The sequence below is a fragment of the Oncorhynchus kisutch genome, linkage group LG16, assembly GCF_002021735.2.
Source record: "Oncorhynchus kisutch isolate 150728-3 linkage group LG16, Okis_V2, whole genome shotgun sequence".
Lineage (NCBI taxonomy): Eukaryota > Metazoa > Chordata > Actinopteri > Salmoniformes > Salmonidae > Oncorhynchus > Oncorhynchus kisutch.
The window spans coordinates 51659106-51686818 of NC_034189.2; the positions used below are offsets into that span (position 1 = coordinate 51659106).

Consider the following 27713-nt stretch of genomic DNA (forward strand, 5'->3'; position numbering starts at 1 on the left):
TGATGCAAAGAGTCAATATTTGCAGTGTTGATCCTTCTTTTTCAAGACCTCTGCAATCCGCCCTGGCATGCTGTCAATTAACTTCTGGGCCACATCATGACTGATGGCAGCCCATTCTTGTATAATCAATGCTTGGAGTTTGTCAGAATTTGTGGGATTTTGTTTGTCCACCCACCTCTTGAGGATTGACCACAAGTTCTCAATGCTATTAAGGTCTGGGGAGTTTCCTGGCCATGGACCCAAAATATCGATGTTTTGTTCCCCGAGCCACTTAGTTATCACTTTTGCCTTATGGCAAGGTGCTCCATCGTGCTGGAAAAGGCATTGTTCGTCACCAAACTGTTCCTGGATGGTTGGGAGAAGTTGCTCTCGGAGGATGTGTTGGTACCATTCTTAATTCATGGCTGTTCTTCGGCAAAATTGTGAGTGAGCCCAATCCCTTGGCTGAGAAGCAAGCCCAATGTAAATAGTCCAGGTGGCCATTTGATGAATTGTTCAGCAGTCTCATGGCTTGGGGGTAGAAGCTGTTCAGGAGCCTTTAGCACATAGACTTGGGCTCCGATACCGCTTGCCATGCGGTAGCAGAGAGAACAGTCTTTGACTTTTTTGGGCCTTCTTCTGACACCGTCTAGTATCTATGTCCTGGATTGCAGGAAGCTTGAAACCAGTGATATTTTGGGCCTTCCTCTGACACAGCCTAGTATATAGGTCCTGGATGGCAGGAAGCTTGGCCCCAGTGATGTTTTGAGCCTTCCTCTGACATTAGTGCTGTATTGACAAGAGAAAAACGAACACCTTATTTTTGACTTTCTGCAGAATGAGAATGTGGTCATTTTACAAGTTGACACCGATCACCACATCCTCTTTTGTCAGATGTTGTGTTGATTACGGCTGCACTGAAATCGGTTGAGGGATGAGCAGAAGAGGAGTGCAGAAGAAATAATAAAAAGTCCACTTTGTCCCTGACAGCCAACAGAGCCTCATTATAACACACCCCTTCTTGCATGTGTCTCCTGAGGTCAATCTACTCCAGACATATTAAATACACATTCTCACTTGACACAGTCAATGTAAATCAAAAAGTGAAATATTCAAAATGACACTGACTCGACCTGACTCTGACGTGAGATGTCATGACGGACCAGACAGATTGAAGTGTACTATGACTACTTGTAGTGTCTTGTACGGTGATCCACTAGTAATGTAAGTTGAAGTTGAAAGTTAACTGACAATCTAGACATGGCTACTGTTTGAAGGTGGTGGTTGTGGTGGTAGTGGGGTCAATGACATATATTGCTATTCAATTCAGGAATTGAATTAAAATTATTTGATTGAATTTCAAACTTGTGATAGTAAATATTGCATGCCTACAAGGAGTATGCCTATATAAGGCAAAATCAAGTGGACTTGCCTGTGATTGGTCGACCTCTAGCACCCTATAAAACAACTTGTGGTTTGTCTGTACAGCAGCAAAGAACGCTCAAACAGGCAACTGCTACACAAGCAGGACAACAACCCAATCACCACCACAAATTTGAGACAATGCTGAGAGTTGTGGGACATTTGTTGTGTAAGACAATTATTTTGTTACTACAATTAATAACTTAGGAGTCAAATGTGTAATTACCTGTTTGTTTCTAGGTCTCTTTATATGCCGTCGGGGAGCTGATTGCTTGACAGAGACACTGGTGGAACTTGGACAGAATACAACCATATACTGTTCTCTTAACATAGAAAGTGCATACTGGTACATTCAGCACCAACCACAGCCTCCACTGGCCATACTCCACTCTTTCACTAGTAGGAGTCCTGCTGCTTTTTATTACAATACTACTTTTAGACAGAAATATTCATTAGAAACAGGACATAGATTGTTAATACATAATGTAACAGTAGATGATTGTGGAGTGTACTACTGTGCAAAGAAAGAAGACCAGAGTCTCCTATTTAGCAATGGTACCAGACTCATGACCGCTGGTAAGTACACATTTCATTCAATGATGAATATGTATGGTGTACAGATATGTATGGTGTACATATGAGCTACCTTTTGGGTATGTTCCCAATAATGGAAAATAGTGTTTTTCAGTTTTAGATGTGGTTTAGAATAACTCAGGACATTTTACATTGTCTGTGGGTTATTTATCTTTTTTTCCACAGACTATCCAAACCAGACCTCCAACTGCAGGTCATCATGGGAGAACTGTCTTCTGTTCATTTACAGTGTTCTGAAGGTTATTCTGATCGTTATGATCCTGGGTGTGTAAATGGAAATACTAGATAATATCAAAATGTAAAAGTTTGAAATAGTTTAACAGTTAAATGTTTGCTGAGTAGCCAATGTTCCTTGTGCAATGTTGATATTGACATATCCTATGTTGTTGGTGAATATTTCAGTACATATCGTGGCCTTGGCATGTCAGAACAGAAACTGTATTATAAAACTAAGACCACCTCAAGATGCAGACCAGAGGTAAGAGACTTGTTGTACACCACCTGAACAGTTGCAGCATTCTCCCTCACAAATCGATTAAACTTAACAGTATCAAATACTGAAAACCATACTACATATCATGACGTAACTAATTGTAGGTATGGTCTTTTTAAAAGATTAATTGCATTGTTATTTTGACAGAAATCAGTGACACAGCTCACATCACCACCAAGAAGATTCCATTCTGAACTTGTATCAATAATTACAATTGCAGTATAGTTCATGCTCCCACAAGCGCAAACTAACAATTTCTGCAATGGGTATATTCTTAGAATCACTTCCTGTAGAATGATACAAGTCATGTGACAATGTTAGTGAACAATGACTAAAATACTGTTGTGAATATGCCTGTATCATATCACCCCTTTCTACCGCTAGTCAGTAATGAATAAATACGTCTTTCTTTCTTTCCCCCTACTTTGACATTTATTTGCACTAAAACATATGCATGATGTAGGTCTACTGCTGTGTTTCCCAAACTCAGTCCTCTGGACCCCAAAGGGTGCACGTTTCGGTTTTTGACCTAGCACTACACAGCTGATTCAAATAATCAACTAATTATCAATATTTGACATTTGAATCAGCTGTGCAGTGTTAGGGCAAAAACCGAAACATGCACCTTGGGGTCCCGAGTTTGGGAAACGCTGGACTAGTGTGTTATTGTATTCATGAATGGTCAATCCATTAGTGTAACTATCTTCTAGTAAAATGTCATGATTACAGTAATCAGCTGCTTAACTTCCTTTTTGTTCTAAAGCTGTGACTTCTGTGGAAATGGCCAATGAAATTGCAGTGAAGATCACAGGAACAAAATAAAGGTATGACTCATGACCCACTCAGTTGAAGGTAAAGTAGAGCAGCAGTTGTCAGAAAGATATTACACAGTGGAAAGTAACACACCACACCACAAACAGCTCATGTAAATGGTCACAGGCTGTGGATTTATAACAGTATTTGTTCCAGTGATGCTTGTGAAAGAATTTGTCTGGCAAGAGGTTGTCTGTTGCAATACACTTTCATAATAAATGATTTCCTATCAGCATTGGTCTTAAACTCAAAGAAACACAGGCCTGCCATGTAGATATAAACACTATTGGATGTGTAGAGTAAATCATGCAGAATGATTTAGCCATAGCTTTTGGACCATTAACACAATATTCACCAGGGTTGGGGTCAATTCCATTTAAATTCCAGTCAATTTAGGAAGTGCAGTGAAAACCCAATTATCTTCTATGCTTTTCAATGAGGAAAATTTGGAATTGTAATTTGGTTTAATTTCTGAATTGCCTGGAATTCAAATGGAATTGACCCCAACCTTGATATTAACAAAACTCCTCAAATGGTCTGTCCTTGATGACACTTCAGTTACCCAGTGTTATGGCAGGGTAAGGTGTGACACTGCCTGGTGCTATGGGGTCTACATAGTCTTAGAAACCGACCCTCGGCAACACAGTGACTAGGGTCTGGTTTCAACGATGGACGTTTTTGGCAAAGAGGAACTCCGTATTTCTTCTATGCCAAAAGAGTCCTTCATTGAAACCAGACCATTGTGTTGCCTAGTGATAGGTTTCAGACGAGTTTCTATGTATCGGGAAAATGGCTCTATCTACAGGGACACTACTGGGCTTCTTCCAAATACCCCCCTGTGACATCTTCCCCTCAGTCACTGTCTTTGGTCTTTGGGGGTTCTCCCTTTCCACTGCTCTCCAGGGGCCATATTCATAAAGCATCTCAGAGCAGGAGTGCTGATCTAGGATCAGGTCCTCCCTGTACATGTGATATTTTTCATTATCATCCTAAAAGCTCAAACTGATCATAGATCAGCACCAATACACTTAAAGAATAAGTGACCAGTTAGGCCACCTGTTTAAAGTTTTATTAGACTCGTGTACGGATACACATAGTATACACTGTCCAATGAAATGATTACTTGCAGGTTCCTTCTCGACAATACAAAACAATAAGAAATGAGAAAATACAAGAATAGCAACATGAAGTAAATGGCTCAGTTGAATAGAATAACCATCGTAGCATAAGTATAATATAGGAAGGCACACTTTATAGTCCAATATTTACACGTGTTTTGGGGAAGGGGGGATTGGGGGGCAAGTGTTAATACAATGTTGATACGGTGTAATAATCTTTTCTTCGTGTGCGAAATCTTAATGAACACAACTGTCCAGAAGGTGGCAGTAATGCACCATCACAGATGGTTTGCACCATTACGGGCTCGCTTGAACCTGGTGTTGGGTTGCGACCGGTTTTCCATTGCAAGGCGTCCATCTGTCTCGAAGTGCCAACCCGCATTACCACTACCATGCGCTTGATGTTGGTCCAGTGTCATCTCAGTGTTTTAGGGAGCACCAGCTGATATAAAATGAATATTCCATTTTGATAGCGCACACACATGTAGGCCTACATGTAGTAACCAGGGCTAAATACATGGATAGCCTACAGGTCATTGTTCCTTCATTAGGTGTTGACTGGAAAGAATCAACAAGCGTCTGACACAAACCATTAGGATAATGACGCACGAATCTTAATGCGTAGGCCATTACAAATGCGCAGACAAATAAGATACATAGCCTCGCCTTAGTAGGTAAAAGCAACACACCCCATTACCCCACCGTTTATCTGGCGTGGTTTATAAAGCCCATAGGCCTAAACCTACAGTACCTGAGGGGAAACAGCTTTAATGGAACTTGAGCAAGCGACCATATAGTTCCAGACCTGTAGCCTATGTGCCATAAAAGGTCCAGAGGGCATGTTCACAAGAAATCTACAAATACACTCACTGTCAATAGCAAGTTTGGCTTTGATGCTGAGTATTGCTGACAAGGGCTCTGCCAACTTGTTTTCCTCGCCCCTTTTTTCGACACACCCCCTTCGCGGATCGCGCCCATCTCATCATCTGTGTGTACATTCTCAGAATAAATTAAACATGTCCAATCTCGAGGTACTTCATTATAGTCAACAATTGAATCTAATAACATTTGACACGTTTGGATTTAACTTCATAGGCCAACTAATTGCAATGTTGCCTCATATTCGGTTGACAGTAATTGTTAGTTAGGCCTATGTGGCGGTAGAAAAAACGGTTTTATAGAAATCCCTTTAGAAAGGAACCGTTATCTATTCAACAACCGTTTCCCCACTGCGTATCGATCGCATGTAATAAGATACCGTGTGTGCATTCATCGTGCTCATGTGAAATCCACCGCAGTGCAGAGCGCAATGAAGCGGCATAACCCCACGGGTTAGTTCCCATGGGACTGTAGGGGGAGAGTTGTCTGTCATTAATAACGGCAATCCAATTACGCGGACCCGGTTTGAGCTATTAGGATGCTTCCTTTTGCACAGTTTTAAACGAAATGGGTAGTTTTTATCATGACGCAGCGCCAAGTATTGTATGTCTCTCCAGTCTGTTTCCATTATATTCCATTATATTCTATTCCTTAGATTTAGGATTGATTTGGGGTCAGGTGATCGTAGATCTGTGGTTATAGACCTGGGCAATAGATTATGCTATGTGCCTAAATATATGTTTTGCTGTCAGTGATGGGTATGGCATATTGTCCAGTCTATGTCCCAATGATTCCGGGGATAGATCATTTTATAACATTTGCTATCCCAATTAAACTGTATAATTTGTGTACTTATACTTTGAAGAAAGCAACAAACAGAATACTTCATACTCGAATTTACCCTACACTCTGGAACAAAGGTTCTGGTTGAACCAAAAATGGTTATATTTCTTGTTTCATATATGGCACCCCTAAAGGTTCTATATAAAACCCTTTTGTAGGGTTCTTCTTCCTGAACCAAAATTGGGTAATATAGAACCATTGGGTTTCATATACTGTTCTATATGGAACCAATTTCGGGTTCTATATAGAACCATAAGAGGTGCCATATATGAAGCAAGCATAGAACCCTTTTTGGTTCTATCCAGAACTTTTTTCTAAGAGTGTAGGGTAAATTCGAGAATGAAGTCTTCTGTTTGTTGCTTTCTTCAAAGTAGAAGTGATACAGTATAATTGGGATAGAACATATTATATATCCCTGGAATGGGACATAGACTTGACAATATGCCATACCCAACACTGGGAGCAGAAAAAAATAAATGTAGGCATATAGCATAATCTATTGCCCAGGAAGAAGAAAAGACGAATATGCACAGTAACCTATATACCTTCAATATCTCCCTCGCTCGCTGGCGGTCTCTTTCGCTCTCCCTCCTCCCTCGCTTTGTTTTCGCTGTGGAGAGCGCTGGTGGAGCGAAGCGTGCTGGAGGTTTATGGTAATTGCGGTTCCCCGATTGGCCTTCTGGGTAGAGTCTGCGACTGGAACCGAGGCGCAGGCACTCATTCTCCGCTGTACGTCTGGAGGCGGTAGTTGTGAGTGCTCTGAATGGTGCCATACGGAAGAAAACGGAACAGTAAAACTAGGACGAAATAAAAAAAACTAATGGGAACATTGACAGAAACACCCTAGCCTCTCACTGAAGATAATGGGCACTGTTAGCATTCTTTATTTGTTGAAAACGGAAATTCTCGCCATATTTTTGAGGTGGCGTGTGTGCTGTATGACGAGCTCAACATGGCGCTGCAATGCATAACCAGACTGAATTAGTTTATTGTTTATTGAGACCTACGACCGTTGTTGCCACCTGTGCTCCTTGAAACATTCACGACACCGATTTACTTGGTGTCTTTTTACTAATGGATATATTCACTGGGGGCAGAAACGTAGCCTATCACGGCGACTCCGTGGATCTGTTCGTTCATTGTCGCCGACTCGTCATTCCCGGATTTTTACCATCTGGAAATGTATAAAGACTAAGGATGTTTTCGTAGTCTAATCTTACCTACATGTCATTTAACAAGCACAACATTGTCACCCCTATTTGCTGTAAAGTTAAATTACAAAAGTGATATTAACCCCCGACGCACGAACTCTCGTTGGGTCGTTTTTGACTGACTCGTGGAGCCTAGAGAACACGGCCAAAAAGTTCAACTGGACATTTTGTGTTTTGGCCAAGAACAATAGATTTTAGAGAAATTATTCTGGAATTTCTATCAGGTAGGCTAAGAATTTTTGTGAACGTTTGTGCCTTGGTTTTCCTTTCCATGTTTCGTTTTGTTTGCTTTTCTGTCTTGCTCCAGTCTGAAGACTCGATCTTGTTCGGCGTCGCTCTGACTATATGGAGACTTGGCCATCTGATAAGGGCTTCTACCAAGAACTGCGTATTTAAGTGGAATATTTAGTTGCTTGCCAATGTTTTGGTGTACTGAGAGATATGTGTTAACCTAGTAGAATTCATGTTTCACATAGGCTTTGTATAAACCTAGTCTAGCCCTACACCCGTTTCTATAGAAAGATTGTAGCCTAAGATGGTGTAATATTGGATGGTTTAGTAACGGAAATGTGTTGATTAAGCCTACATGTTTTATCGTTCATCCAAACTCTCAGTAAGTCATAATGAGAGATCCAACGTTGTCACGGGACTTTCCAGCTAACCTTTTTTTTCAGCCAGTCAGCTAAATTTAAAGGAAAATGTCAAATAAAAAAATAGCGTGTAGCGCGTGTGTGATTTCGATGTAGGCTAATCTAATTCTCATGTTTCAAATGAATGGCCTGGCATAAACAAATTAGTTGAGTCTCTGTGGGAATCGGCTTATAGGCGTTTTTCTATATATATATATATATATATAAGATTCAGTCTTGATTTAGTGCCTCGCCCATGTTTGACACCATCCCATATACCTTGTGGAACGACTTTGCAGATAAACGCTTGTGGAGGTCATCTGTGTAATTTCACTGCGCATTTCAGCGAGTGGATGATGGTGTGGTGGGCTGTATGGTTTTCCATTCATGAACGACTTCATGGATAGAATGCGGCAATCATGTTTTAAAATGAATTGTTATAACGGGCTCGGTGATCGAGCGCATTGAGACGGGTGTAGATGTCCTGCAGGATAATGTAAGCCTAAGTAAACGTGTCTATGGCTTCTGTCCCACATTGGACGATGCAAGGACTTTTCTTGTACACTATATACTCTTGGCATGTTGGCAACTTGACGTGTTCTGTCGCCTTAATTTAAACGAATCCGAACTGGGGACGGGAAATGACTCTGGCCACAGGCTGCGCTACGGAATTCGACCCGTTGCATATACAGCACTAGACACAAGCTAGCGCAGACGCAACAACGGAGTTCAGTGTTTTTGGACTCATAAAACGCCTCAATTTGTGTTTTTAAACTTTTACTCCAAGAACAGAGCGACCACAGTGGAGAAGCAACTTACAGCGCTCTAGGCTCATAGGAAAATAATACAGGCCTAGGCTGTTTATTTCACAAAGGTTATCTGGAATTTGTTGGTTCCTACCTGTATTCCTTGTTTCCTGTTTCCTACTTTGGTACCATAAATTAATCCCGAACACTTGGTAGCCTGACTGAAAGCTGAATGTGGCATTAAGACCAAGGTGTTGGTTTAGTAGGCCTATTGTCACAGAGCTTATTCACAAAATATTGTCATTTCTAGGCCAACTGAAGAACCAATTTCAAACTGATTGCATTTCAAGACTAGGAATGTTTTTTGTTTATATTTAAATTGAACCAACTTGGTATGGGGGCTATGAGAGCGCATTTTACCCGCATTGTTGTTTGCATTTGGCATAAATGAAGGCTATCATGCTGTTGACAACTATCTAGGCATATTTCATATGACAGTCGAATCTAATGAATGCTGTCACATACGAACAATTAGGCCTACAACTTGGATACGTCTTGAAAGACATCCATTACAACAGTTACGCAAGTACCTGTAGACCCGTTTTTATGTTCAAATAACATATTTCAGAACACAAGAACGGATTAAACAGCTTGCCTAACCAATTGGTATTGTCAAAATCATACTTTTAAAATTATTCATCTGAGAAGAGACCTCCCTACTCGCATTCTGCATTTATTTGGTGAAGGCCTACGCCCCCCATTCTGTCAACCCGGGTTGTTTATTTTTAGCGCAGCCATCTCGGTCTGCTGGAGCCTTTGTGCACTCAACGCAGGCAGACAGACGAGTCGTGTCCAGAGAGACGGTGGTTTTGAGGATATTTTTTTCCTTCATCCACCACCTTGAAATGTGATATGGAAATAGTAAGTCGTTGGCCAACCGCCGAGAACATTCGGCGTCAGATAAACATTTATTTAGGCATTTTCTTTTGAACAATGGGAAGAGTAATAAGGCATCAACGATACGCGTGATTGACTCACGGTTGTCAAGCTTTTTCTGCTGTCACAATATTAGCTGGTTGTTGTCATGTAGGCCTAAATGAGGCCTTTCTCTGACAGTAGGCCTATAGGCTACTTTTAACATATGCCGAATTTATTAATAGGATATAGGTCCGCTATTTTCCGAGTTTGACACAATCAGTGGAAACGCTTGTGAAGGAAAATAAACCCACGGCACTGCAGTGAGCTGTAGAGAGAATTGCTTAGTTGACTCCCGCTGGAGATGTCACAGTTTGATTGAAGATTTTCCTCTACAAGGCGAGTCTCCCCTGGGACTGCGGTCCCGAAACAGGAGAGCTCTTCTCTCCGCTTCAGAGCGCTTTTGTGCCGCAGCAGGAGCTCTGTGTGCACGGTTCTCTGCGCTCTCTCGTAAAAGGACGCCTCCTGACGCCCACACATTGTTTTCTTTACGCGACGTTCTCACCAGCAGCCAGAATGCACCTAAGTAGAAAGGATAACAGCCCCGAGGTACCTTGCACTAAGGGGCACATATTTTATTTAAATGGAACCCGGGGCCCGTCGAATTGGAGCAGCCAAGTTTTAGGTCAAGTGAGGGACACCTCCGTGGTGTTTGGCTGGCTGTTTCTGCTCGCCACCCATTGATTTTGTGAATTTGTCACGCCGTGCTTTGAATGACACGTTTATGATTCTGTAATATAAACGGTGCAATTAGACGGCATGTCGTACAGGTCGCATGATATCTGTTGGGTGCTCGTCTTATACTAGGTCTATAGCCTACAAATATCCTAGGTCGTTGGATAAAATCTAGCCTACATGTTTACGTTATTGATTAATTTGTTAGGCGAATCCACATTGTAAAACCACCACCATGCCCGCTGCCAGGGGTGTTGCCTTGTTTCCTAAATCCTGACACTGTCATTGTCAAAACGTGTCTGTGTAGGCTGATCCCCTGATGCAATACAAACTGTAAACTTAAGTAAACCCCTTTGAACTACTTTTTGGGTAGGCTTAGGGCCGTATTATTTTGGATTGGTTTTATGCACCAACAAACAAAGCCGTCAACCTCCAGAAGGAGTGAGGGAGAGCGCAATGGTTTGGTTTCACATTGAATTGCCTACAGGAAACGAAATAACACGACCATTAAATGATTGCGCATACGGGGACTTGTTTTTCTTACCAGCAAGGTTTTATCCGTTCGAATAATGGCGCGCCCAACGCATCCATGGTTGTAATCTGAAGTCTGGACACGCCCGTTTCCCTGAAAATGATTAATCAATCGGAATACAACTAATCCATTTTATTTAGTAATTTATTAATGAATTCAATTATGTTAATGGTTATGTAAATACATATTAGAATATTATATTGCCATAATGTAGTATGCCTAGACAATCACACAAATGTGTGCATTGGCCAATGTCACAAATATAAGTGTTCTATTGAAATGTAAATTAATGTAGACAGAGGGACAAATGACAGTTTAATGGCGAATTGCTTGTCTCACATTGCGGTGAGTGGGACAATTCCCTTGGCTGCGAACCTCTTCACGAAAGAACATTGCACGAGAGACCTCTGTTCTGTGTGACGACATTGCACGAGAGAGTTCTGTGTGAGGAAGGGGGGAAGTTGTTTCGTAACAGGCTTATCAAATATCTGCGGTTAAGGAGCACAGGCAGGCTGCTGCTGGGGCGAGTCGCACGAAACAAAACCAGACTACAGGCTGCTTTGTCTGGGGCGCTGCTAGGGCATCCAAGCGTCATGAGAGTTGGAGCCAAATTAGAGATAGGGGGAGGGACTCCAAATGTGAAAGATAAAGGGAAGCAAGGCCAAAACAACAAATGGCTCAGCTGGCACTTTGCATTTTAACTGGATAAAAAAAACATGAGTTCATTTCTGGCCATTTGTGTCACACCAATAATAGGGCCCGCTTAATTTTCTGTAAAAAACACCAGTAAGACAGCTCTAGAGGTATGGTTAGATATGCACATATATATATATATTAGTACCCATCAAAAGTTAGGACTCACCTACTCATTCAAGGGTTTTTCTTAATTTGTACTATTTTCTACATCTGATGCAGCACTCCATCACTCTCCTTCTTGGTCAAATAGCCATTACACAGCCTGGAGGTGTGTGGGGTCATTGTCCTGTCCCACTAAGCGCAAACCTGAAGGGATGGTGTATCGCTGCAGAATGCTGTAGTAGACATGCTGGTTAAGTGTGCCTTGAATTCTAAATAAATCAATGACAGTGTCACTAGCAAAGCAACCCCACACCCTCACACCTCCTCCTCTGTGCTTCACGGTGGGAACTACAAATGCAGAGAGAATCTATTCACCTACTCTGTGTCTCACAAAGACACGGCGGTTGGAACCAAAAATCTCAAATTTGGACTCCAGACCAAAGGACAGATTTCCACTGGTCTAATGTCCATTGCTCGTGTTTCTTGGCCCAAGCAAGTCTCTTCTTATTGGTGTCCTTTAGTAGTGGTTTCTTTGCAGCAATTTGACCATGAAGTCCTGATTCATGCAATCTCCTCTGAACAGTTGATGTTGAGATGTCTGTTGCTTGAACTCTGTGAAGCATTTTTTTGGGTGGCAATTTCTGAGGCTGGTAACTCTAGTGAACTTATCCTCTGCAGCAGAGGAAACTCTGGGTCTTCCTTTCCTCTAGCGGTTCTCATGAGAGCCAGTTACATCATAACGCTTGATGATTTTTGCGACTGCACTTGAATAAACGTTCTAGGTTCTTGACATTTTCCGCATTGACTGACCTTCATGCCTTAAAGTAACGATGGACTGTCATTTCTCTTTGCTTATTTGAGCTGTTCTTGCCATAATATGGACTTGCTCTTTTACCAAATAGGGCTATCTTCTGTATACCACCCCTACCTTGTCACAACACAACTGATTGGTTCCAATGCATTAAGAAGGAAATTAATTCCACAAATGAACTTTTAATAAGGCATACCTGTTAATTGAAATGCATTCCAGGTGACTACCTCGTGAAGCTGGTTGAGAGAATGCAAAGCTGTCATCAAGACAGATTGGCTACTTTGAAGAATCTAAAATACATTTTGATTTGTTTAACCCTTTTTTGTTTACTACATGATTCCATATGTGTTATTTAATAGTTTTGATGTGTTCACTATTATTTTACAATGTAGAAAATAGTCAAAAATAAAGAATCCCTTGAATGAGTAGGTGTCCAAACTTTTGACTGTAGTGTGTGTGTGTGTGTGTGTGTGTGTGTGTGTGTGTGTGTGTGTGTGTGTGTGTGTGTAAAAAAAAAAAGAAAGAAAAAAATATTTTTTACATATGATTAATTCTAGGTGTTTGAAAAATGTAGAATTAACCAATTTATAGACACGGGCTAGTCCCCCTCCGGACCACCCCCCCAGCCATCCTCATGTACTTTGTTCCTCCTCAGATGTTTGGTGTACATGACACCCCTGGTCTGACGAATAGGTTTTCTCCGTAGCCTATGGAAAGCAGTTCTGTGAATCAGAACAATAAACAATAAAACACTGTTTTTGCTCTAAAAATAAGCAATAAGTCTCCTTCTGCCTATTCAACAGCACATGCCGTTGATAGAGAGTGGAGTTTGTTTATCCTGGGCAAGGGGGAGGGGTGTACGAAATGGGTTTATCTCTCCACTCCCTCCCGCCCTCTCCTCCTCCCTGTCGGCTGACTGAATGCTAGGGTCATGGAGGGTGTGGCGAATGAATGTGGAGAACGTGACTGAACTGTTGTTCCACTCTGCGCTATAGACTCCTCCTTGAGCAGAACTGGAAATGATTTAATGGTTGCAGTGAATGTGATGTCTATAGGGAATAGGTGAGTGATTTGGTTGTAGGAGTGAAGTGAGACCATTGGAATTGTCCAGGCATGGTCCTACATTGTGTGTGATCTGAGGTCCAGAGTGTACAAATGTGATGAATGTGCTAATGGCTAATAGGACTGTTATTACACTACATTATAATGTATTTTGTTCAAAAGACAGGTATTCGTCTTCTATGTTCCTCTGTAGCTCAGTTGGTCCAGCATGGTCCTCTGTAGCTCAGTTGGACGAGCATGGTCCTCTGTAGCTCAGTTGGTCCAGCATGGTCCTCTGTAGCTCAGTTGGTCCAGCATGGTCCTATGTAGTTCAGTTGGTCCAGCATGGTCCTGTGTAGCTCAGTTGGTCCAGCATGGTCCTCTGTAGCTCAGTTGGTCCAGCATGGTCCTCTGTAGCTCAGTTGGTCCAGCATGGTCCTCTGTAGCTCAGTTGGACGAGCATGGTCCTCTGTAGCTCAGTTGGTCCAGCATGGTCCTATGTAGTTCAGTTGGTCCAGCATGGTCCTCTGTAGCTCAGTTGGTCCAGCATGGTCCTATGTAGCTCAGTTGGACGAGCATGGTCCTATGTAGCTCAGTTGGTTCAGCATGTTCCTATGTAGCTCAGTTGGTCCAGCATGGTCCTCTGTAGCTCAGTTGGTCCAGCATGGTCCTCTGTAGCTCAGTTGGTCCAGCATGGTCCTCTGTAGCTCAGTTGGTCCAGCATGGTCCTCTGTAGCTCAGTTGGTCCAGCATGTTCCTCTGTAGCTCAGTTGGTCCAGCATGGTCCTCTGTAGCTCAGTTGGTCGAGCATGGTCCTCTGTAGCTCAGTTGGACGAGCATGGTCCTCTGTAGCTCAGTTGGTCCAGCATGGTCCTATGTAGTTCAGTTGGTCCAGCATGGTCCTCTGTAGCTCAGTTGGTCCAGCATGGTCCTATGTAGCTCAGTTGGACGAGCATGGCCCTATGTAGCTCAGTTGGTTCAGCATGTTCCTATGTAGCTCAGTTGGTCGAGCATGGTCCTCTGTAGCTCAGTTGGTCCAGCATGGTCCTCTGTAGCTCAGTTGGTCCAGCATGGTCCTCTGTAGCTCAGTTGGTCCAGCATGGTCCTCTGTAGCTCAGTTGGTCCAGCATGTTCCTCTGTAGCTCAGTTGGTCCAGCATGGTCCTCTGTAGCTCAGTTGGTCGAGCATGGTCCTCTGTAGCTCAGTTGGTCAAGCATGGTCCTCTGTAGCTCAGTTGATCGAGCATGGTCCTCTGTAGCTCAGTTGGTCCAGCATGGGCCTCTGTAGCTCTGCTTGGCCTTGGTAATGGTAATGTTGCTTCGTAGCTGCAATGTTGCTATGCAAATGACGAAAGCAGCGAGCCAGAGGGGAGCATGGAGGAAGCGTGAGGTGGGGACAGTTTGATGGATGAAAATGGCCACTCTCTCCCCCCTCCTTCAATGGCTGGAGATAAGGGCAGGCCTGCATTATTGAAATCCCACGTCTGTAAACCCATCAATGGCGGGTGACTGTGTGTGTGTATGTGTGTGGCATGCGTCTGGTGTGTGTTTGTGTATGTCATCTCCAGCCCAAGTCCCCCTCCTTTTTATGTCGCAGCCAAGCTGTGTGGCTGGAAAGCCCAGGTGAGGCAGCAAGCTGTGTGGCTGGAAAGCCCAGGTGAGGCAGCAAGCTGTGTGGCTGGAAAGCCCAGGTGAGGCAGCAATGTGATTGCATCTTTGTCAGAGCGCAGCGAGCGCTGAAACAGTTCCCTGTGACAGATGACAGCCACTGGGGCCGTTGGATTATGAGTTATGTTCTGCCTAGGAGACGAGCTGAGAGGAGGCATTTGTTATCATTGCTCTGGCTCCGTGATCCCAAACGGAAATATCAAATTGCTATACCATAGATGCATTACATTTGCCAAGATTTGATTAGTCCAAGAAATTCTGCCCGTGGCAATGAAACCCTGATCTGTTCACCGGACGTGCTACCTTTTCCTGGACCTGCGGTTTCTTCCTCTCTCTCGGTTTCCTCCTCTCTCTCGGTTTACTAGTCTCTGTCGGTTTACTCCTCTCTTTCGGTTTCCTCCTCTCTCGGTTTCCTACTCTCTCTCGGTTTCTTCCTCTCTCTCGGTTTCCTCCTCTCTCTCGGTTTCCTCCTCTCTCTCGGTTTCTTCCTCTCTCTCTCGGTTTCCTCCTCTCTCTCGGTTTCCTCCTCTCTCTCGGTTTGCTCCTCTCAGTTTCTTCCTCTCTCTCGGTTTCCTCCTCTCTCTCAGTTTCCTCCTCTCTCTCGGTTTTCTCCTCTCTCAGTTTCCTCATCTCTCTCGGTTTCTTCCTCTCGGTTTCCTCCTCTCTCTCGGTTTCCTCCTCTCTCGGTTTCCCTCTCTCTCTCTCTCGGTTTCCTCCTCTCTCGGTTTCCTCCTCCCCCGGTTTCTTCCTCTCTCTCGTTTTCCTCCTCTCTCTCGGGTACTTCCTCTCTCGGTTTCCTCCTCTCTCTCTCGGTTTCCTCCTCTCTCTCTCGGTTTCCTCCTCTCTCTCTCGGTTTCTTCCTCTCTCTCGGTTTCCTCCTCTCTCTCGTTTTCCACCTCTCTCTCAGTTTCTTCCGCTCTCTCGGTTTCCTCCTCTCTCTCGGTTTCCTCCTCTCTCTCGGTTTCCTCCTCTCTCTCTTTTTCCTCCTCTCTCTCAGTTTCCTCCTCTCTCGGTTACCTCCTCTCTCGGTTACCTCCTCTCTCGGTTGCCTCCTCTCTTTCGGTTTCCTCCTCTCTCGGTTTCCTCCTCTCTCGGTTTCCTCCTCTCTCGGTTTCTTCCTCCTCTCCCGGTTTCTTCCTCTCTATCGGTTTCCTCCTCTCTCTCGGTTTCCTCCTCTCTCTCGTTTTCCTCCTCTCTCTCGTTTTCCTCCTCTCTCGGTTTCCCTCTCTCTCTCTCGGTTTCCTCCTCTCTCGGATTCCTCCTCTCCCGGTTTCTTCCTCTCTCTCGTTTTCCTCCTCTCTCTCGGGTACCTCCTCTCTCGGTTTCCTCCTCTCTCTCTCGGTTTCCTCCTCTCTCTCTCTCTCGGTTTCTTCCTCTCTCTCGGTTTCCTCCTCTCTCTCGTTTTCCACCTCTCTCTCGGTTTCTTCCTCTCTCGATTTCTTCCTCTCTCTCGGTTTCTTCATCTCTCTCGGTTGCCTCCTCTCTCAGTTTCTTCCGCTCTCTCGGTTTCCTCCTCTCTCTCTTTTTTCCTCCTCTCTTGGTTTCCTCCTCTCTCAGTTTCATCCTCTCTCTTTTTCTCCTCTCTCAGTTTCCTCCTCTCTCTCGGTTTCCTCCTCTCTCTCGGTTTCTTCCTCTCTCGGTTTCCTCCTCTCTCTCGGTTTCTTCCTCTCTCTCGGTTTCTTCCTCTCTCTCGGTTTCTTCCACCTCTCTCGGTTTCCTCCTCTCTCTCGGTTTCCTCCTCTCTCTTGGTTTCCTCCTCTCTCGGTTTCCTCCTCTCTCGGTTTCCTCCTCTCTCTCTTTTTTCCTCCTCTCTCTCAGTTTCCTCCTCTCTCGGTTTCCTCCTCTCTCGGTTTCCTCCTCTCTCGTTTCCTCCTCTCTTGGTTTCCTCCTCTCTCTCGGTTTCTTCCTCTCTCTCGGTTTCTTCCTCTCTCTCGGTTTCTTCCCCTCTCTCGGTTTCTTCCCCTCTCTCGGTTTCTTCCTCTCTCTCGGTTTCTTCCTCTCTCTCGTTTTCCTCCTCTCTCTCGGGTACTTCCTCTCTCGGTTACCTCCTCTCTCTCTCTCGGTTTACTCCTCTCTCTCCCGGTTTCCTCCTCTCTCTCTCGGTTTCTTCCTCTCTCTCTGTTTCCTCCTCTCTCTCGTTTTCCACCTCTCTCTCGGTTACTTCCTCTCTCTCTGTTTCTTCCTCTCTCTCGGTTTCTTCCTCTCTCTCGGTTTCCTCCTCTCTCTCGGTTTACCTCCTCTCTCGGTTTCCTCCTCTCTCTCGGTTTCCTCCTCTCTCTCGGTTTCCCTCTCTCTCTCGGTTTCCTCCTCTCTCGTTTTCCTCCTCTCTCTCGGGTACTTCCTCTCTCGGTTTCCTCCTCTCTCTCTCGGTTTATTCCTCTCTCTCGGTTTCCTCCTCTCTCTCGTTTTCCACCTCTCTCTCGGTTTCCGCCTCTCTCTCTGTTTCTTCCTCTCTCTCGGTTTCTTCCTCTCTCTCGGTTTCTTCATCTCTCTCGGTTCCCTCCTCTCTCAGTTTCTTCCGCTCTCTCTGTTACCTCCTCTCTCTCGGTTTCCTCCTCTCTCTCTCGGTTTCCTCCTCTCTCTCTCGGTTTCCTCCTCTCTCTCTCGGTTTCTTCCTCTCTCTCGGTTTCCTCCTCTCTCTCGTTTTCCACCTCTCTCTCAGTTTCTTCCGCTCTCTCGGTTTCCTCCTCTCTCTCGGTTTCCTCCTCTCTCTCGGTTTCCTCCTCTCTCTCTTTTTCCTCCTCTCTCTCAGTTTCCTCCTCTCTCGGTTACCTCCTCTCTCGGTTACCTCCTCTCTCGGTTGCCTCCTCTCTTTCGGTTTCCTCCTCTCTCGGTTTCCTCCTCTCTCGGTTTCCTCCTCTCTCGGTTTCTTCCTCCTCTCCCGGTTTCTTCCTCTCTATCGGTTTCCTCCTCTCTCTCGGTTTCCTCCTCTCTCTCGTTTTCCTCCTCTCTCTCTGGTTTTCCTCCTCTCTCGGTTTCCCTCTCTCTCTCTCGGTTTCCTCCTCTCTCGGATTCCTCCTCTCCCGGTTTCTTCCTCTCTCTCGTTTTCCTCCTCTCTCTCGGGTACCTCCTCTCTCGGTTTCCTCCTCTCTCTCTCGGTTTCCTCCTCTCTCTCTCTCTCGGTTTCTTCCTCTCTCTCGGTTTCCTCCTCTCTCTCGTTTCCACCTCTCTCTCGTTTCTTCCTCTCTCGATTTCTTCCTCTCTCTCGGTTTCTTCATCTCTCTCGGTTGCCTCCTCTCTCAGTTTCTTCCGCTCTCTCGGTTTCCTCCTCTCTCTCGGTTTCCTCCTCTCTCTCTTTTTTCCTCCTCTCTTGGTTTCCTCCTCTCTCAGTTTCATCCTCTCTCTTTTTCTCCTCTCTCAGTTTCCTCCTCTCTCTCGGTTTCCTCCTCTCTCTCGGTTTCTTCCTCTCTCGGTTTCCTCCTCTCTCTCGGTTTCTTCCTCTCTCTCGGTTTCTTCCTCTCTCTCGGTTTCTTCCACCTCTCTCGGTTTCCTCCTCTCTCTCGGTTTCCTCCTCTCTCTTGGTTTCCTCCTCTCTCGGTTTCCTCCTCTCTCGGTTTCCTCCTCTCTCTCTTTTTCCTCCTCTCTCTCAGTTTCCTCCTCTCTCGGTTTCCTCCTCTCTCGGTTTCCTCCTCTCTCGGTTTCCTCCTCTCTTGGTTTCCTCCTCTCTCTCGGTTTCTTCCTCTCTCTCGGTTTCTTCCTCTCTCTCGGTTTCTTCCCCTCTCTCGGTTTCTTCCCCTCTCTCGGTTTCTTCCTCTCTCTCGGTTTCTTCCTCTCTCTCGTTTTCCTCCTCTCTCTCGGGTACTTCCTCTCTCGGTTACCTCCTCTCTCTCTCTCGGTTTACTCCTCTCTCTCCCGGTTTCCTCCTCTCTCTCTCGGTTTCTTCCTCTCTCTCTGTTTCCTCCTCTCTCTCGTTTTCCACCTCTCTCTCGGTTACTTCCTCTCTCTCTGTTTCTTCCTCTCTCTCGGTTTCTTCCTCTCTCTCGGTTTCCTCCTCTCTCTCGGTTTACCTCCTCTCTCGGTTTCCTCCTCTCTCTCGGTTTCCTCCTCTCTCTCGGTTTCCCTCTCTCTCTCGGTTTCCTCCTCTCTCGTTTTCCTCCTCTCTCTCGGGTACTTCCTCTCTCGGTTTCCTCCTCTCTCTCTCGGTTTATTCCTCTCTCTCGGTTTCCTCCTCTCTCTCGTTTTCCACCTCTCTCTCGGTTTCCGCCTCTCTCTCTGTTTCTTCCTCTCTCTCGGTTTCTTCCTCTCTCTCGGTTTCTTCATCTCTCTCGGTTCCCTCCTCTCTCAGTTTCTTCCGCTCTCTCTGTTACCTCCTCTCTCTCGGTTTCCTCCTCTCTCTCTCGGTTTCCTCCTCTCTCTCTCGGTTTCCTCCTCTCTCTCTCGGTTTCTTCCTCTCTCTCGGTTTCCTCCTCTCTCTCGTTTTCCACCTCTCTCTCAGTTTCTTCCGCTCTCTCGGTTTCCTCCTCTCTCTCGGTTTCCTCCTCTCTCTCGGTTTCCTCCTCTCTCTCTTTTTCCTCCTCTCTCTCAGTTTCCTCCTCTCTCGGTTACCTCCTCTCTCGGTTACCTCCTCTCTCGGTTGCCTCCTCTCTTTCGGTTTCCTCCTCTCTCGGTTTCCTCCTCTCTCGGTTTCCTCCTCTCTCGGTTTCTTCCTCCTCTCCCGGTTTCTTCCTCTCTATCGGTTTCCTCCTCTCTCTCGGTTTCCTCCTCTCTCTCGTTTTCCTCCTCTCTCTCTGGTTTTCCTCCTCTCTCGGTTTCCCTCTCTCTCTCTCGGTTTCCTCCTCTCTCGGATTCCTCCTCTCCCGGTTTCTTCCTCTCTCTCGTTTTCCTCCTCTCTCTCGGGTACCTCCTCTCTCGGTTTCCTCCTCTCTCTCTCGGTTTCCTCCTCTCTCTCTCTCTCGGTTTCTTCCTCTCTCTCGGTTTCCTCCTCTCTCTCGTTTTCCACCTCTCTCTCGGTTTCTTCCTCTCTCGATTTCTTCCTCTCTCTCGGTTTCTTCATCTCTCTCGGTTGCCTCCTCTCTCAGTTTCTTCCGCTCTCTCGGTTTCCTCCTCTCTCTCGGTTTCCTCCTCTCTCTCTTTTTTCCTCCTCTCTTGGTTTCCTCCTCTCTCAGTTTCATCCTCTCTCTTTTTCTCCTCTCTCAGTTTCCTCCTCTCTCTCGGTTTCCTCCTCTCTCTCGGTTTCTTCCTCTCTCGGTTTCCTCCTCTCTCTCGGTTTCTTCCTCTCTCTCGGTTTCTTCCTCTCTCTCGGTTTCTTCCACCTCTCTCGGTTTCCTCCTCTCTCTCGGTTCCTCCTCTCTCTTGGTTTCCTCCTCTCTCGGTTTCCTCCTCTCTCGGTTTCCTCCTCTCTCTCTTTTTCCTCCTCTCTCTCAGTTTCCTCCTCTCTCGGTTTCCTCCTCTCGGTTTCCTCCTCTCTTGGTTTCCTCCTCTCTCTCGGTTTCTTCCTCTCTCTCGGTTTCTTCCTCTCTCTCGGTTTCTTCCCCTCTCTCGGTTTCTTCCCCTCTCTCGGTTTCTTCCTCTCTCTCGGTTTCTTCCTCTCTCTCGTTTTTCTCCTCTCTCTCGGGTACTTCCTCTCTCGGTTACCTCCTCTCTCTCTCTCGGTTTACTCCTCTCTCTCCCGGTTTCCTCCTCTCTCTCTCGGTTTCTTCCTCTCTCTCTGTTTCCTCCTCTCTCTCGTTTTCCACCTCTCTCTCGGTTACTTCCTCTCTCTCTGTTTCTTCCTCTCTCTCTGTTTCTTCCTCTCTCTCGGTTTCTTCCTCTCTCTCGGTTTCCTCCTCTCTCTCGGTTACCTCCTCTCTCGGTTTCCTCCTCTCTCTCGGTTTCCTCCTCTCTCTCGGTTTCCCTCTCTCTCTCGGTTTCCTCCTCTCTCGTTTTCCTCCTCTCTCTCGGGTACTTCCTCTCTCGGTTTCCTCCTCTCTCTCTCGGTTTATTCCTCTCTCTCGGTTTCCTCCTCTCTCTCGTTTTCCACCTCTCTCTCGGTTTCCGCCTCTCTCTCTGTTTCTTCCTCTCTCTCGGTTTCTTCCTCTCTCTCGGTTTCTTCATCTCTCTCGGTTCCCTCCTCTCTCAGTTTCTTCCGCTCTCTCTGTTACCTCCTCTCTCTCGGTTTCCTCCTCTCTCTCTCGGTTTCCTCCTCTCTCTCTCGGTTTCTTCCTCTCTCTCGGTTTCCTCCTCTCTCTCGTTTTCCACCTCTCTCTCGGTTTCCGCCTCTCTCTCTGTTTCTTCCTCTCTCTCGGTTTCTTCCTCTCTCTCGGTTTCTTCATCTCTCTCGGTTTCCTCCTCTCTCTCGGTTTCTTCCTCTCTCTCGGTTTCTTCCTCTCTCTCGGTTTCTTCCACCTCTCTCGGTTTCCTCCTCTCTCTCGGTTTCCTCCTCTCTCTTGGTTTCCTCCTCTCTCGGTTTCCTCCTCTCTCGGTTTCCTCCTCTCTCTCTTTTTTCCTCCTCTCTCTCAGTTTCCTCCTCTCTCGGTTTCCTCCTCTCTCGGTTTCCTCCTCTCTCGGTTTCCTCCTCTCTTGGTTTCCTCCTCTCTCTCGGTTTCTTCCTCTCTCTCGGTTTCTTCCTCTCTCTCGGTTTCTTCCCCTCTCTCGGTTTCTTCCCCTCTCTCGGTTTCTTCCTCTCTCTCGGTTTCTTCCTCTCTCTCGTTTTCCTCCTCTCTCTCGGGTACTTCCTCTCTCGGTTTCCTCCTCTCTCTCTCTCGGTTTACTCCTCTCTCTCCCGGTTTCCTCCTCTCTCTCTCGGTTTCTTCCTCTCTCTCCGTTTCCTCCTCTCTCTCGTTTTCCACCTCTCTCTCGGTTACTTCCTCTCTCTCTGTTTCTTCCTCTCTCTCGGTTTCTTCCCTCTCTCTCGGTTTCCTCCTCTCTTGGTTTCCTCCTCTCTCTCGGTTTACCTCCTCTCTCGGTTTCCTCCTCTCTCTCGGTTTCCTCCTCTCTCTCGGTTTCCCTCTCTCTCTCGGTTTCCTCCTCTCTCGTTTTCCTCCTCTCTCTCGGGTACTTCTCTCTCGGTTTCCTCCTCTCTCTCTCGGTTTATTCCTCTCTCTCGGTTTCCTCCTCTCTCTCGTTTTCCACCTCTCTCTCGGTTTCCGCCTCTCTCTCTGTTTCTTCCTCTCTCTCGGTTTCTTCCTCTCTCTCGGTTTCTTCATCTCTCTCGGTTCCCTCCTCTCTCAGTTTCTTCCGCTCTCTCTGTTACCTCCTCTCTCTCGGTTTCCTCCTCTCTCTCTCGGTTTCCTCCTCTCTCTCTCGGTTTCCTCCTCTCTCTCTCGGTTTCTTCCTCTCTCTCGGTTTCCTCCTCTCTCTCGTTTTCCACCTCTCTCTCAGTTTCTTCCGCTCTCTCGGTTTCCTCCTCTCTCTCGGTTTCCTCCTCTCTCTCGGTTTCCTCCTCTCTCTCTTTTTCCTCCTCTCTCTCAGTTTCCTCCTCTCTCGGTTACCTCCTCTCTCGGTTACCTCCTCTCTCGGTTGCCTCCTCTCTTTCGGTTTCCTCCTCTCTCGGTTTCCTCCTCTCTCGGTTTCCTCCTCTCTCGGTTTCTTCCTCCTCTCCCGGTTTCTTCCTCTCTATCGGTTTCCTCCTCTCTCTCGGTTTCCTCCTCTCTCTCGTTTTCCTCCTCTCTCTCGTTTTCCTCCTCTCGGTTTCCCTCTCTCTCTCTCGGTTTCCCTCTCTCTCTCGGTTTCCTCCTCTCTCGGATTCCTCCTCTCCCGGTTTCTTCCTCTCTCTCGTTTTCCTCCTCTCTCTCGGGTACCTCCTCTCTCGGTTTCCTCCTCTCTCTCTCGGTTTCCTCCTCTCTCTCTCTCTCGGTTTCTTCCTCTCTCTCGGTTTCCTCCTCTCTCTCGTTTTCCACCTCTCTCTCGGTTTCTTCCTCTCTCGATTTCTTCCTCTCTCTCGGTTTCTTCATCTCTCTCGGTTGCCTCCTCTCTCAGTTTCTTCCGCTCTCTCGGTTTCCTCCTCTCTCTCGGTTTCCTCCTCTCTCTCTTTTTTCCTCCTCTCTTGGTTTCCTCCTCTCTCAGTTTCATCCTCTCTCTTTTTTCTCTCTCTCAGTTTCCTCCTCTCTCTCGGTTTCCTCCTCTCTCTCGGTTTCTTCCTCTCTCGGTTTCCTCCTCTCTCTCGGTTTCTTCCTCTCTCTCGGTTTCTTCCTCTCTCTCGGTTTCTTCCACCTCTCTCGGTTTCCTCCTCTCTCTCGGTTTCCTCCTCTCTCTTGGTTTCCTCCTCTCTCGGTTTCCTCCTCTCTCGGTTTCCTCCTCTCTCTCTTTTTCCTCCTCTCTCTCAGTTTCCTCCTCTCTCGGTTTCCTCCTCTCTCGGTTTCCTCCTCTCTCGGTTTCCTCCTCTCTTGGTTTCCTCCTCTCTCTCGGTTTCTTCCTCTCTCTCGGTTTCTTCCTCTCTCTCGGTTTCTTCCCCCTCTCTCGGTTTCTTCCCCTCTCTCGGTTTCTTCCTCTCTCTCGGTTTCTTCCTCTCTCTCGTTTTCCTCCTCTCTCTCGGGTACTTCCTCTCTCGGTTTCCTCCTCTCTCTCTCTCGGTTTACTCCTCTCTCTCCCGGTTTCCTCCTCTCTCTCTCGGTTTCTTCCTCTCTCTCCGTTTCCTCCTCTCTCTCGTTTTCCACCTCTCTCTCGGTTACTTCCTCTCTCTCTGTTTCTTCCTCTCTCTCGGTTTCTTCCTCTCTCTCGGTTTCCTCCTCTCTTGGTTTCCTCCTCTCTCTCGGTTTACCTCCTCTCTCGGTTTCCTCCTCTCTCTCGGTTTCCTCCTCTCTCTCGGTTTCCCTCTCTCTCTCGGTTTCCTCCTCTCTCGTTTTCCTCCTCTCTCTCGGGTACTTCCTCTCTCGGTTTCCTCCTCTCTCTCTCGGTTTATTCCTCTCTCTCGGTTTCCTCCTCTCTCTCGTTTTCCACCTCTCTCTCGGTTTCCGCCTCTCTCTCTGTTTCTTCCTCTCTCTCGGTTTCTTCCTCTCTCTCGGTTTCTTCATCTCTCTCGGTTCCCTCCTCTCTCAGTTTCTTCCGCTCTCTCTGTTACCTCCTCTCTCTCGGTTTCCTCCTCTCTCGGTTTCCTCCTCTACTTTTTCCTCCTCTCTCAGTTTCATCCTCTCTCGGTTGCCTCCTCTCTCGGTTTCCTCCTCTCTCAGTTTCTTCCTCTCTCTCGGGTGTTCTCCTCTCTCGGTTTCCTCCTCTCTCAGTTTCTTCCTCTCTCTCGGGTTTCTTCCTCTCTCAGTTTCTTCCTCTCTCTCGGTTTCCGCCTCTCTCTCGGTTTCCTCCTCTCTCGGTTTCCCTCTCTCTCTCGGTTTCCTCCTCTCTCGGTTTCCTCCTCCCCCGGTTTCTTCCTCTCTCTCGTTTTCCTCCTCTCTCTCGGGTACTTCCTCTCTCGGTGTCTCCTCTCTCTCTCTCGGTTTCTTCGTCTCTCTCGGTTTCCTTCTCTCTCGTTTTCCACCTCTCTCTCGGTTTCCTCCTCTCTCTGTTTCTTCCTCTCTCTCAGTTTCTTCATCTCTCTCGGTTGCCTCCTCTCTCAATTTCTTCCGCTCTCTCGGTTTCCTCCTCTCTCTCGGTTTCCTCCTCTCTCTCGGTTTCCTCCTCTTTCTCTTTTTCCTCCTCTCTCTGTTTCCTCCTCTCTCAGTTTCTTCCTCTCTCTCTGGTTTTCTCCTCTCTCGGTTTCCTCCTCTCTCAGTTTCTTCCTCTCTCTCGGGTTTCTTCCTCTCTCAGTTTCTTCCTCTCTCTCGGTGTCCTCCTCTCTCTCGGTTCCTCCCCTCTCTCGGTTTCTTCCTCTCTCTCGGTTCCCTCCTCTCTCTCAGTTTCTTCCTCTCTCTCGGTTTCTTCCTCTCTCTCATTTTCCTCTTCTCTCTCGGTTACTTCCTCTCTCGGTTTCCTCCTCTCTCGGTTTCCACCTCTCTCTCGGTTTCCTCCTCTCTCTCGGTTTCTTCCTCTCTCTCGGTTTCTTCCTCTCTCTCGGTTTCTTCCTCTCTCTCGGTTGCCTCTTCTCTCTAGGTTCCCTCCTCTCTCTCGGTTTCCTCCTCTCTCTCGGTTTCCTCCTCTCTCTCGGTTTCCTCCTCTCTCTCGGTTTCCTCCTCTCTCTCGGGTTTTCTCCTCTCTCTCGGGTTTTCTCCTCTCTCTCGGGTTTTCTCCTCTCTCTCGGGTTTTCTCCTCTCTCTCTGGTTTTCTCCTCTTGGTTTCTTTCTCTCTCTCGGGTTTCCTCCTCTCTCGGTTTCTTCCTCTCTCGGTTTCTACTCTCTCGGTTTCTTCCTTTCTCTCAGTTTCTTCCTTTCTCTCGGTTTCCTCCTCTCTCTCTGTTTTCTCCTCTCTCGGTTTCCTCCTCTCTCTCAGTTTCTTCCTCTCTCTCGGTTTCCTCCTCTCTCAGTTTCTTCCTCTCTCTCGGTTGTCTGCTCTCCCGGTTTCTTCCTCTCTCTCAGTTTCCTCCTCTCTCAGTTTCTTTTTCTCTCTCGGTTGCCTCTCTCTCGGTTTCCTCCTCTCTCTCGGTTTCCTCCTCTCTTGGTTTTCTCCTCTCTCTCGGTTTCCTCCTCTCTCTCGGTAACCTCCTCTCTCGGTTACTTCCTCTCTCAGTTTCCTCCTCTCTCTCGGTTACCTCCTCTCTCGGTTACTTCCTCTCTCGGTTTCTTCCTCTCTCTCGGTTTCCTCCTCTCTCGGTTTCTACTCTCTCGGTTTCCTCCTATCTCTCGGTTTGCTCCTCTCACTCGGTTTCACTCCTCTCTCTCGGTTTCCTCCTCTCACTCGGTTTCACTCCTCTCTCTCGGTTTCCTCCTCTCTCGGTTTCCTCCTCTTTCTCGGTTTCCTCCTCTCTCTCGGTTTCCTCCTCTCTCTCCGTTGCCTCCTCTCTCGGTTTCCTCCTCTCTCTCAGTTTCCTCCTTTCTCTCGCTTTTTTCCTTTCCTCCTCTCGGTTTCTTTCCGCTCTCTCGGTTTCCTCCTCTCTCGGTTTCTTCCTCTCTCGGTTTCTTCCTCTCTCAGTTTCTTCCTCTCTCTCGGTTTTTCCTCTCTCTCGGTTTCCTCCTCTCTCTCGTTTTCCACCTCTCTCTCGGTTTCTTCCTCTCTCGATTTCTTCCTCTCTCTCGTTTCTTCATCTCTCTCGGTTGCCTCCTCTCTCAGTTTCTTCCGCTCTCTCGGTTTCCTCCTCTCTCTCGGTTTCCTCCTCTCTCTCTTTTTCCTCCTCTCTTGGTTCCTCCTCTCTCAGTTTCATCCTCTCTCTTTTTTCTCCTCTCTCAGTTTCCTCCTCTCTCTCGGTTTCCTCCTCTCTCTCGGTTTCTTCCTCTCTCGGTTTCCTCCTCTCTCTCGGTTTCTTCCTCTCTCTCGGTTTCTTCCTCTCTCTCGGTTTCTTCCACCTCTCTCGGTTTCCTCCTCTCTCTCGGTTTCCTCCTCTCTCTTGGTTTCCTCCTCTCTCGGTTGCCTCCTCTCTCGGTTTCCTCCTCTCTCTCTTTTTTCCTCCTCTCTCTCAGTTTCCTCCTCTCTCGGTTTCCTCCTCTCTCGGTTCCTCCTCTCTTGGTTTCCTCCTCTCTCTCGGTTTCTTCCTCTCTCTCGGTTTCTTCCTCTCTCTCGGTTTCTTCCCCTCTCTCGGTTTCTTCCCTCTCTCGGTTTCTTCCTCTCTCTCGGTTTCTTCCTCTCTCTCGTTTTCCTCCTCTCTCTCGGGTACCTCCTCTCTCGGTTTCCTCCTCTCTCTCTCTCGGTTTACTCCTCTCTCTCCCGGTTTCCTCCTCTCTCTCTCGGTTTCTTCCTCTCTCTCCGTTTCCTCCTCTCTCTCGTTTTCCACCTCTCTCTCGGTTACTTCCTCTCTCTCTGTTTCTTCCTCTCTCTCGGTTTCTTCCTCTCTCTCGGTTTCCTCCTCTCTTGGTTTCCTCCTCTCTCTCGGTTACCTCCTCTCTCGGTTTCCTCCTCTCTCTCGGTTTCCTCTCTCTCTCGGTTTCCCTCTCTCTCTCGGTTTCCTCCTCTCTCGTTTTCCTCCTCTCTCTCGGGTACTTCCTCTCTCGGTTTCCTCCTCTCTCTCTCGGTTTATTCCTCTCTCGGTTTCCTCCTCTCTCTCGTTTTCCACCTCTCTCTCGGTTTCCGCCTCTCTCTCTGTTTCTTCCTCTCTCTCGGTTTCTTCCTCTCTCTCGGTTTCTTCATCTCTCTCGGTTCCCTCCTCTCTCAGTTTCTTCCGCTCTCTCTGTTACCTCCTCTCTCTCGGTTTCCTCCTCTCTCGGTTTCCTCCTCTACTTTTTCCTCCTCTCTCAGTTTCATCCTCTCTCGGTTGCCTCCTCTCTCGGTTTCCTCCTCTCTCAGTTTCTTCCTCTCTCTCGGGTGTTCTCCTCTCTCGGTTTCCTCCTCTCTCAGTTTCTTCCTCTCTCTCGGGTTTCTTCTCTCTCAGTTTCTTCCTCTCTCTCGGTTTCCGCCTCTCTCTCGGTTTCCTCCTCTCTCGGTTTCCCTCTCTCTCTCTCGGTTTTCCTCCTCTCTCGGTTTCCTCCTCCCCCGGTTTCTTCCTCTCTCTCGTTTTCCTCCTCTCTCTCGGGTACTTCCTCTCTCGGGTTCCTCCTCTCTCTCTCGGTTTCTT

General features: G+C 47.0%; 1 protein-coding gene across 1 annotated transcript in view; it reads left to right on the top strand.

The window, feature by feature from the left end:
- The first annotated feature begins 1474 nt into the window (after positions 1-1474).
- Positions 1475-27713, top strand: part of LOC109887915 (BCL-6 corepressor-like) — a 101381-nt gene continuing 75142 nt past the window's right edge. The window contains exons 1-5 of the mRNA XM_031792261.1: positions 1475-1570; positions 1642-1977; positions 2161-2259; positions 2398-2473; positions 3252-3312. The gene's annotated coding sequence lies outside the window, so the exon portion shown is untranslated. The remainder of the gene's footprint in view (positions 1571-1641; positions 1978-2160; positions 2260-2397; positions 2474-3251; positions 3313-27713) is intronic.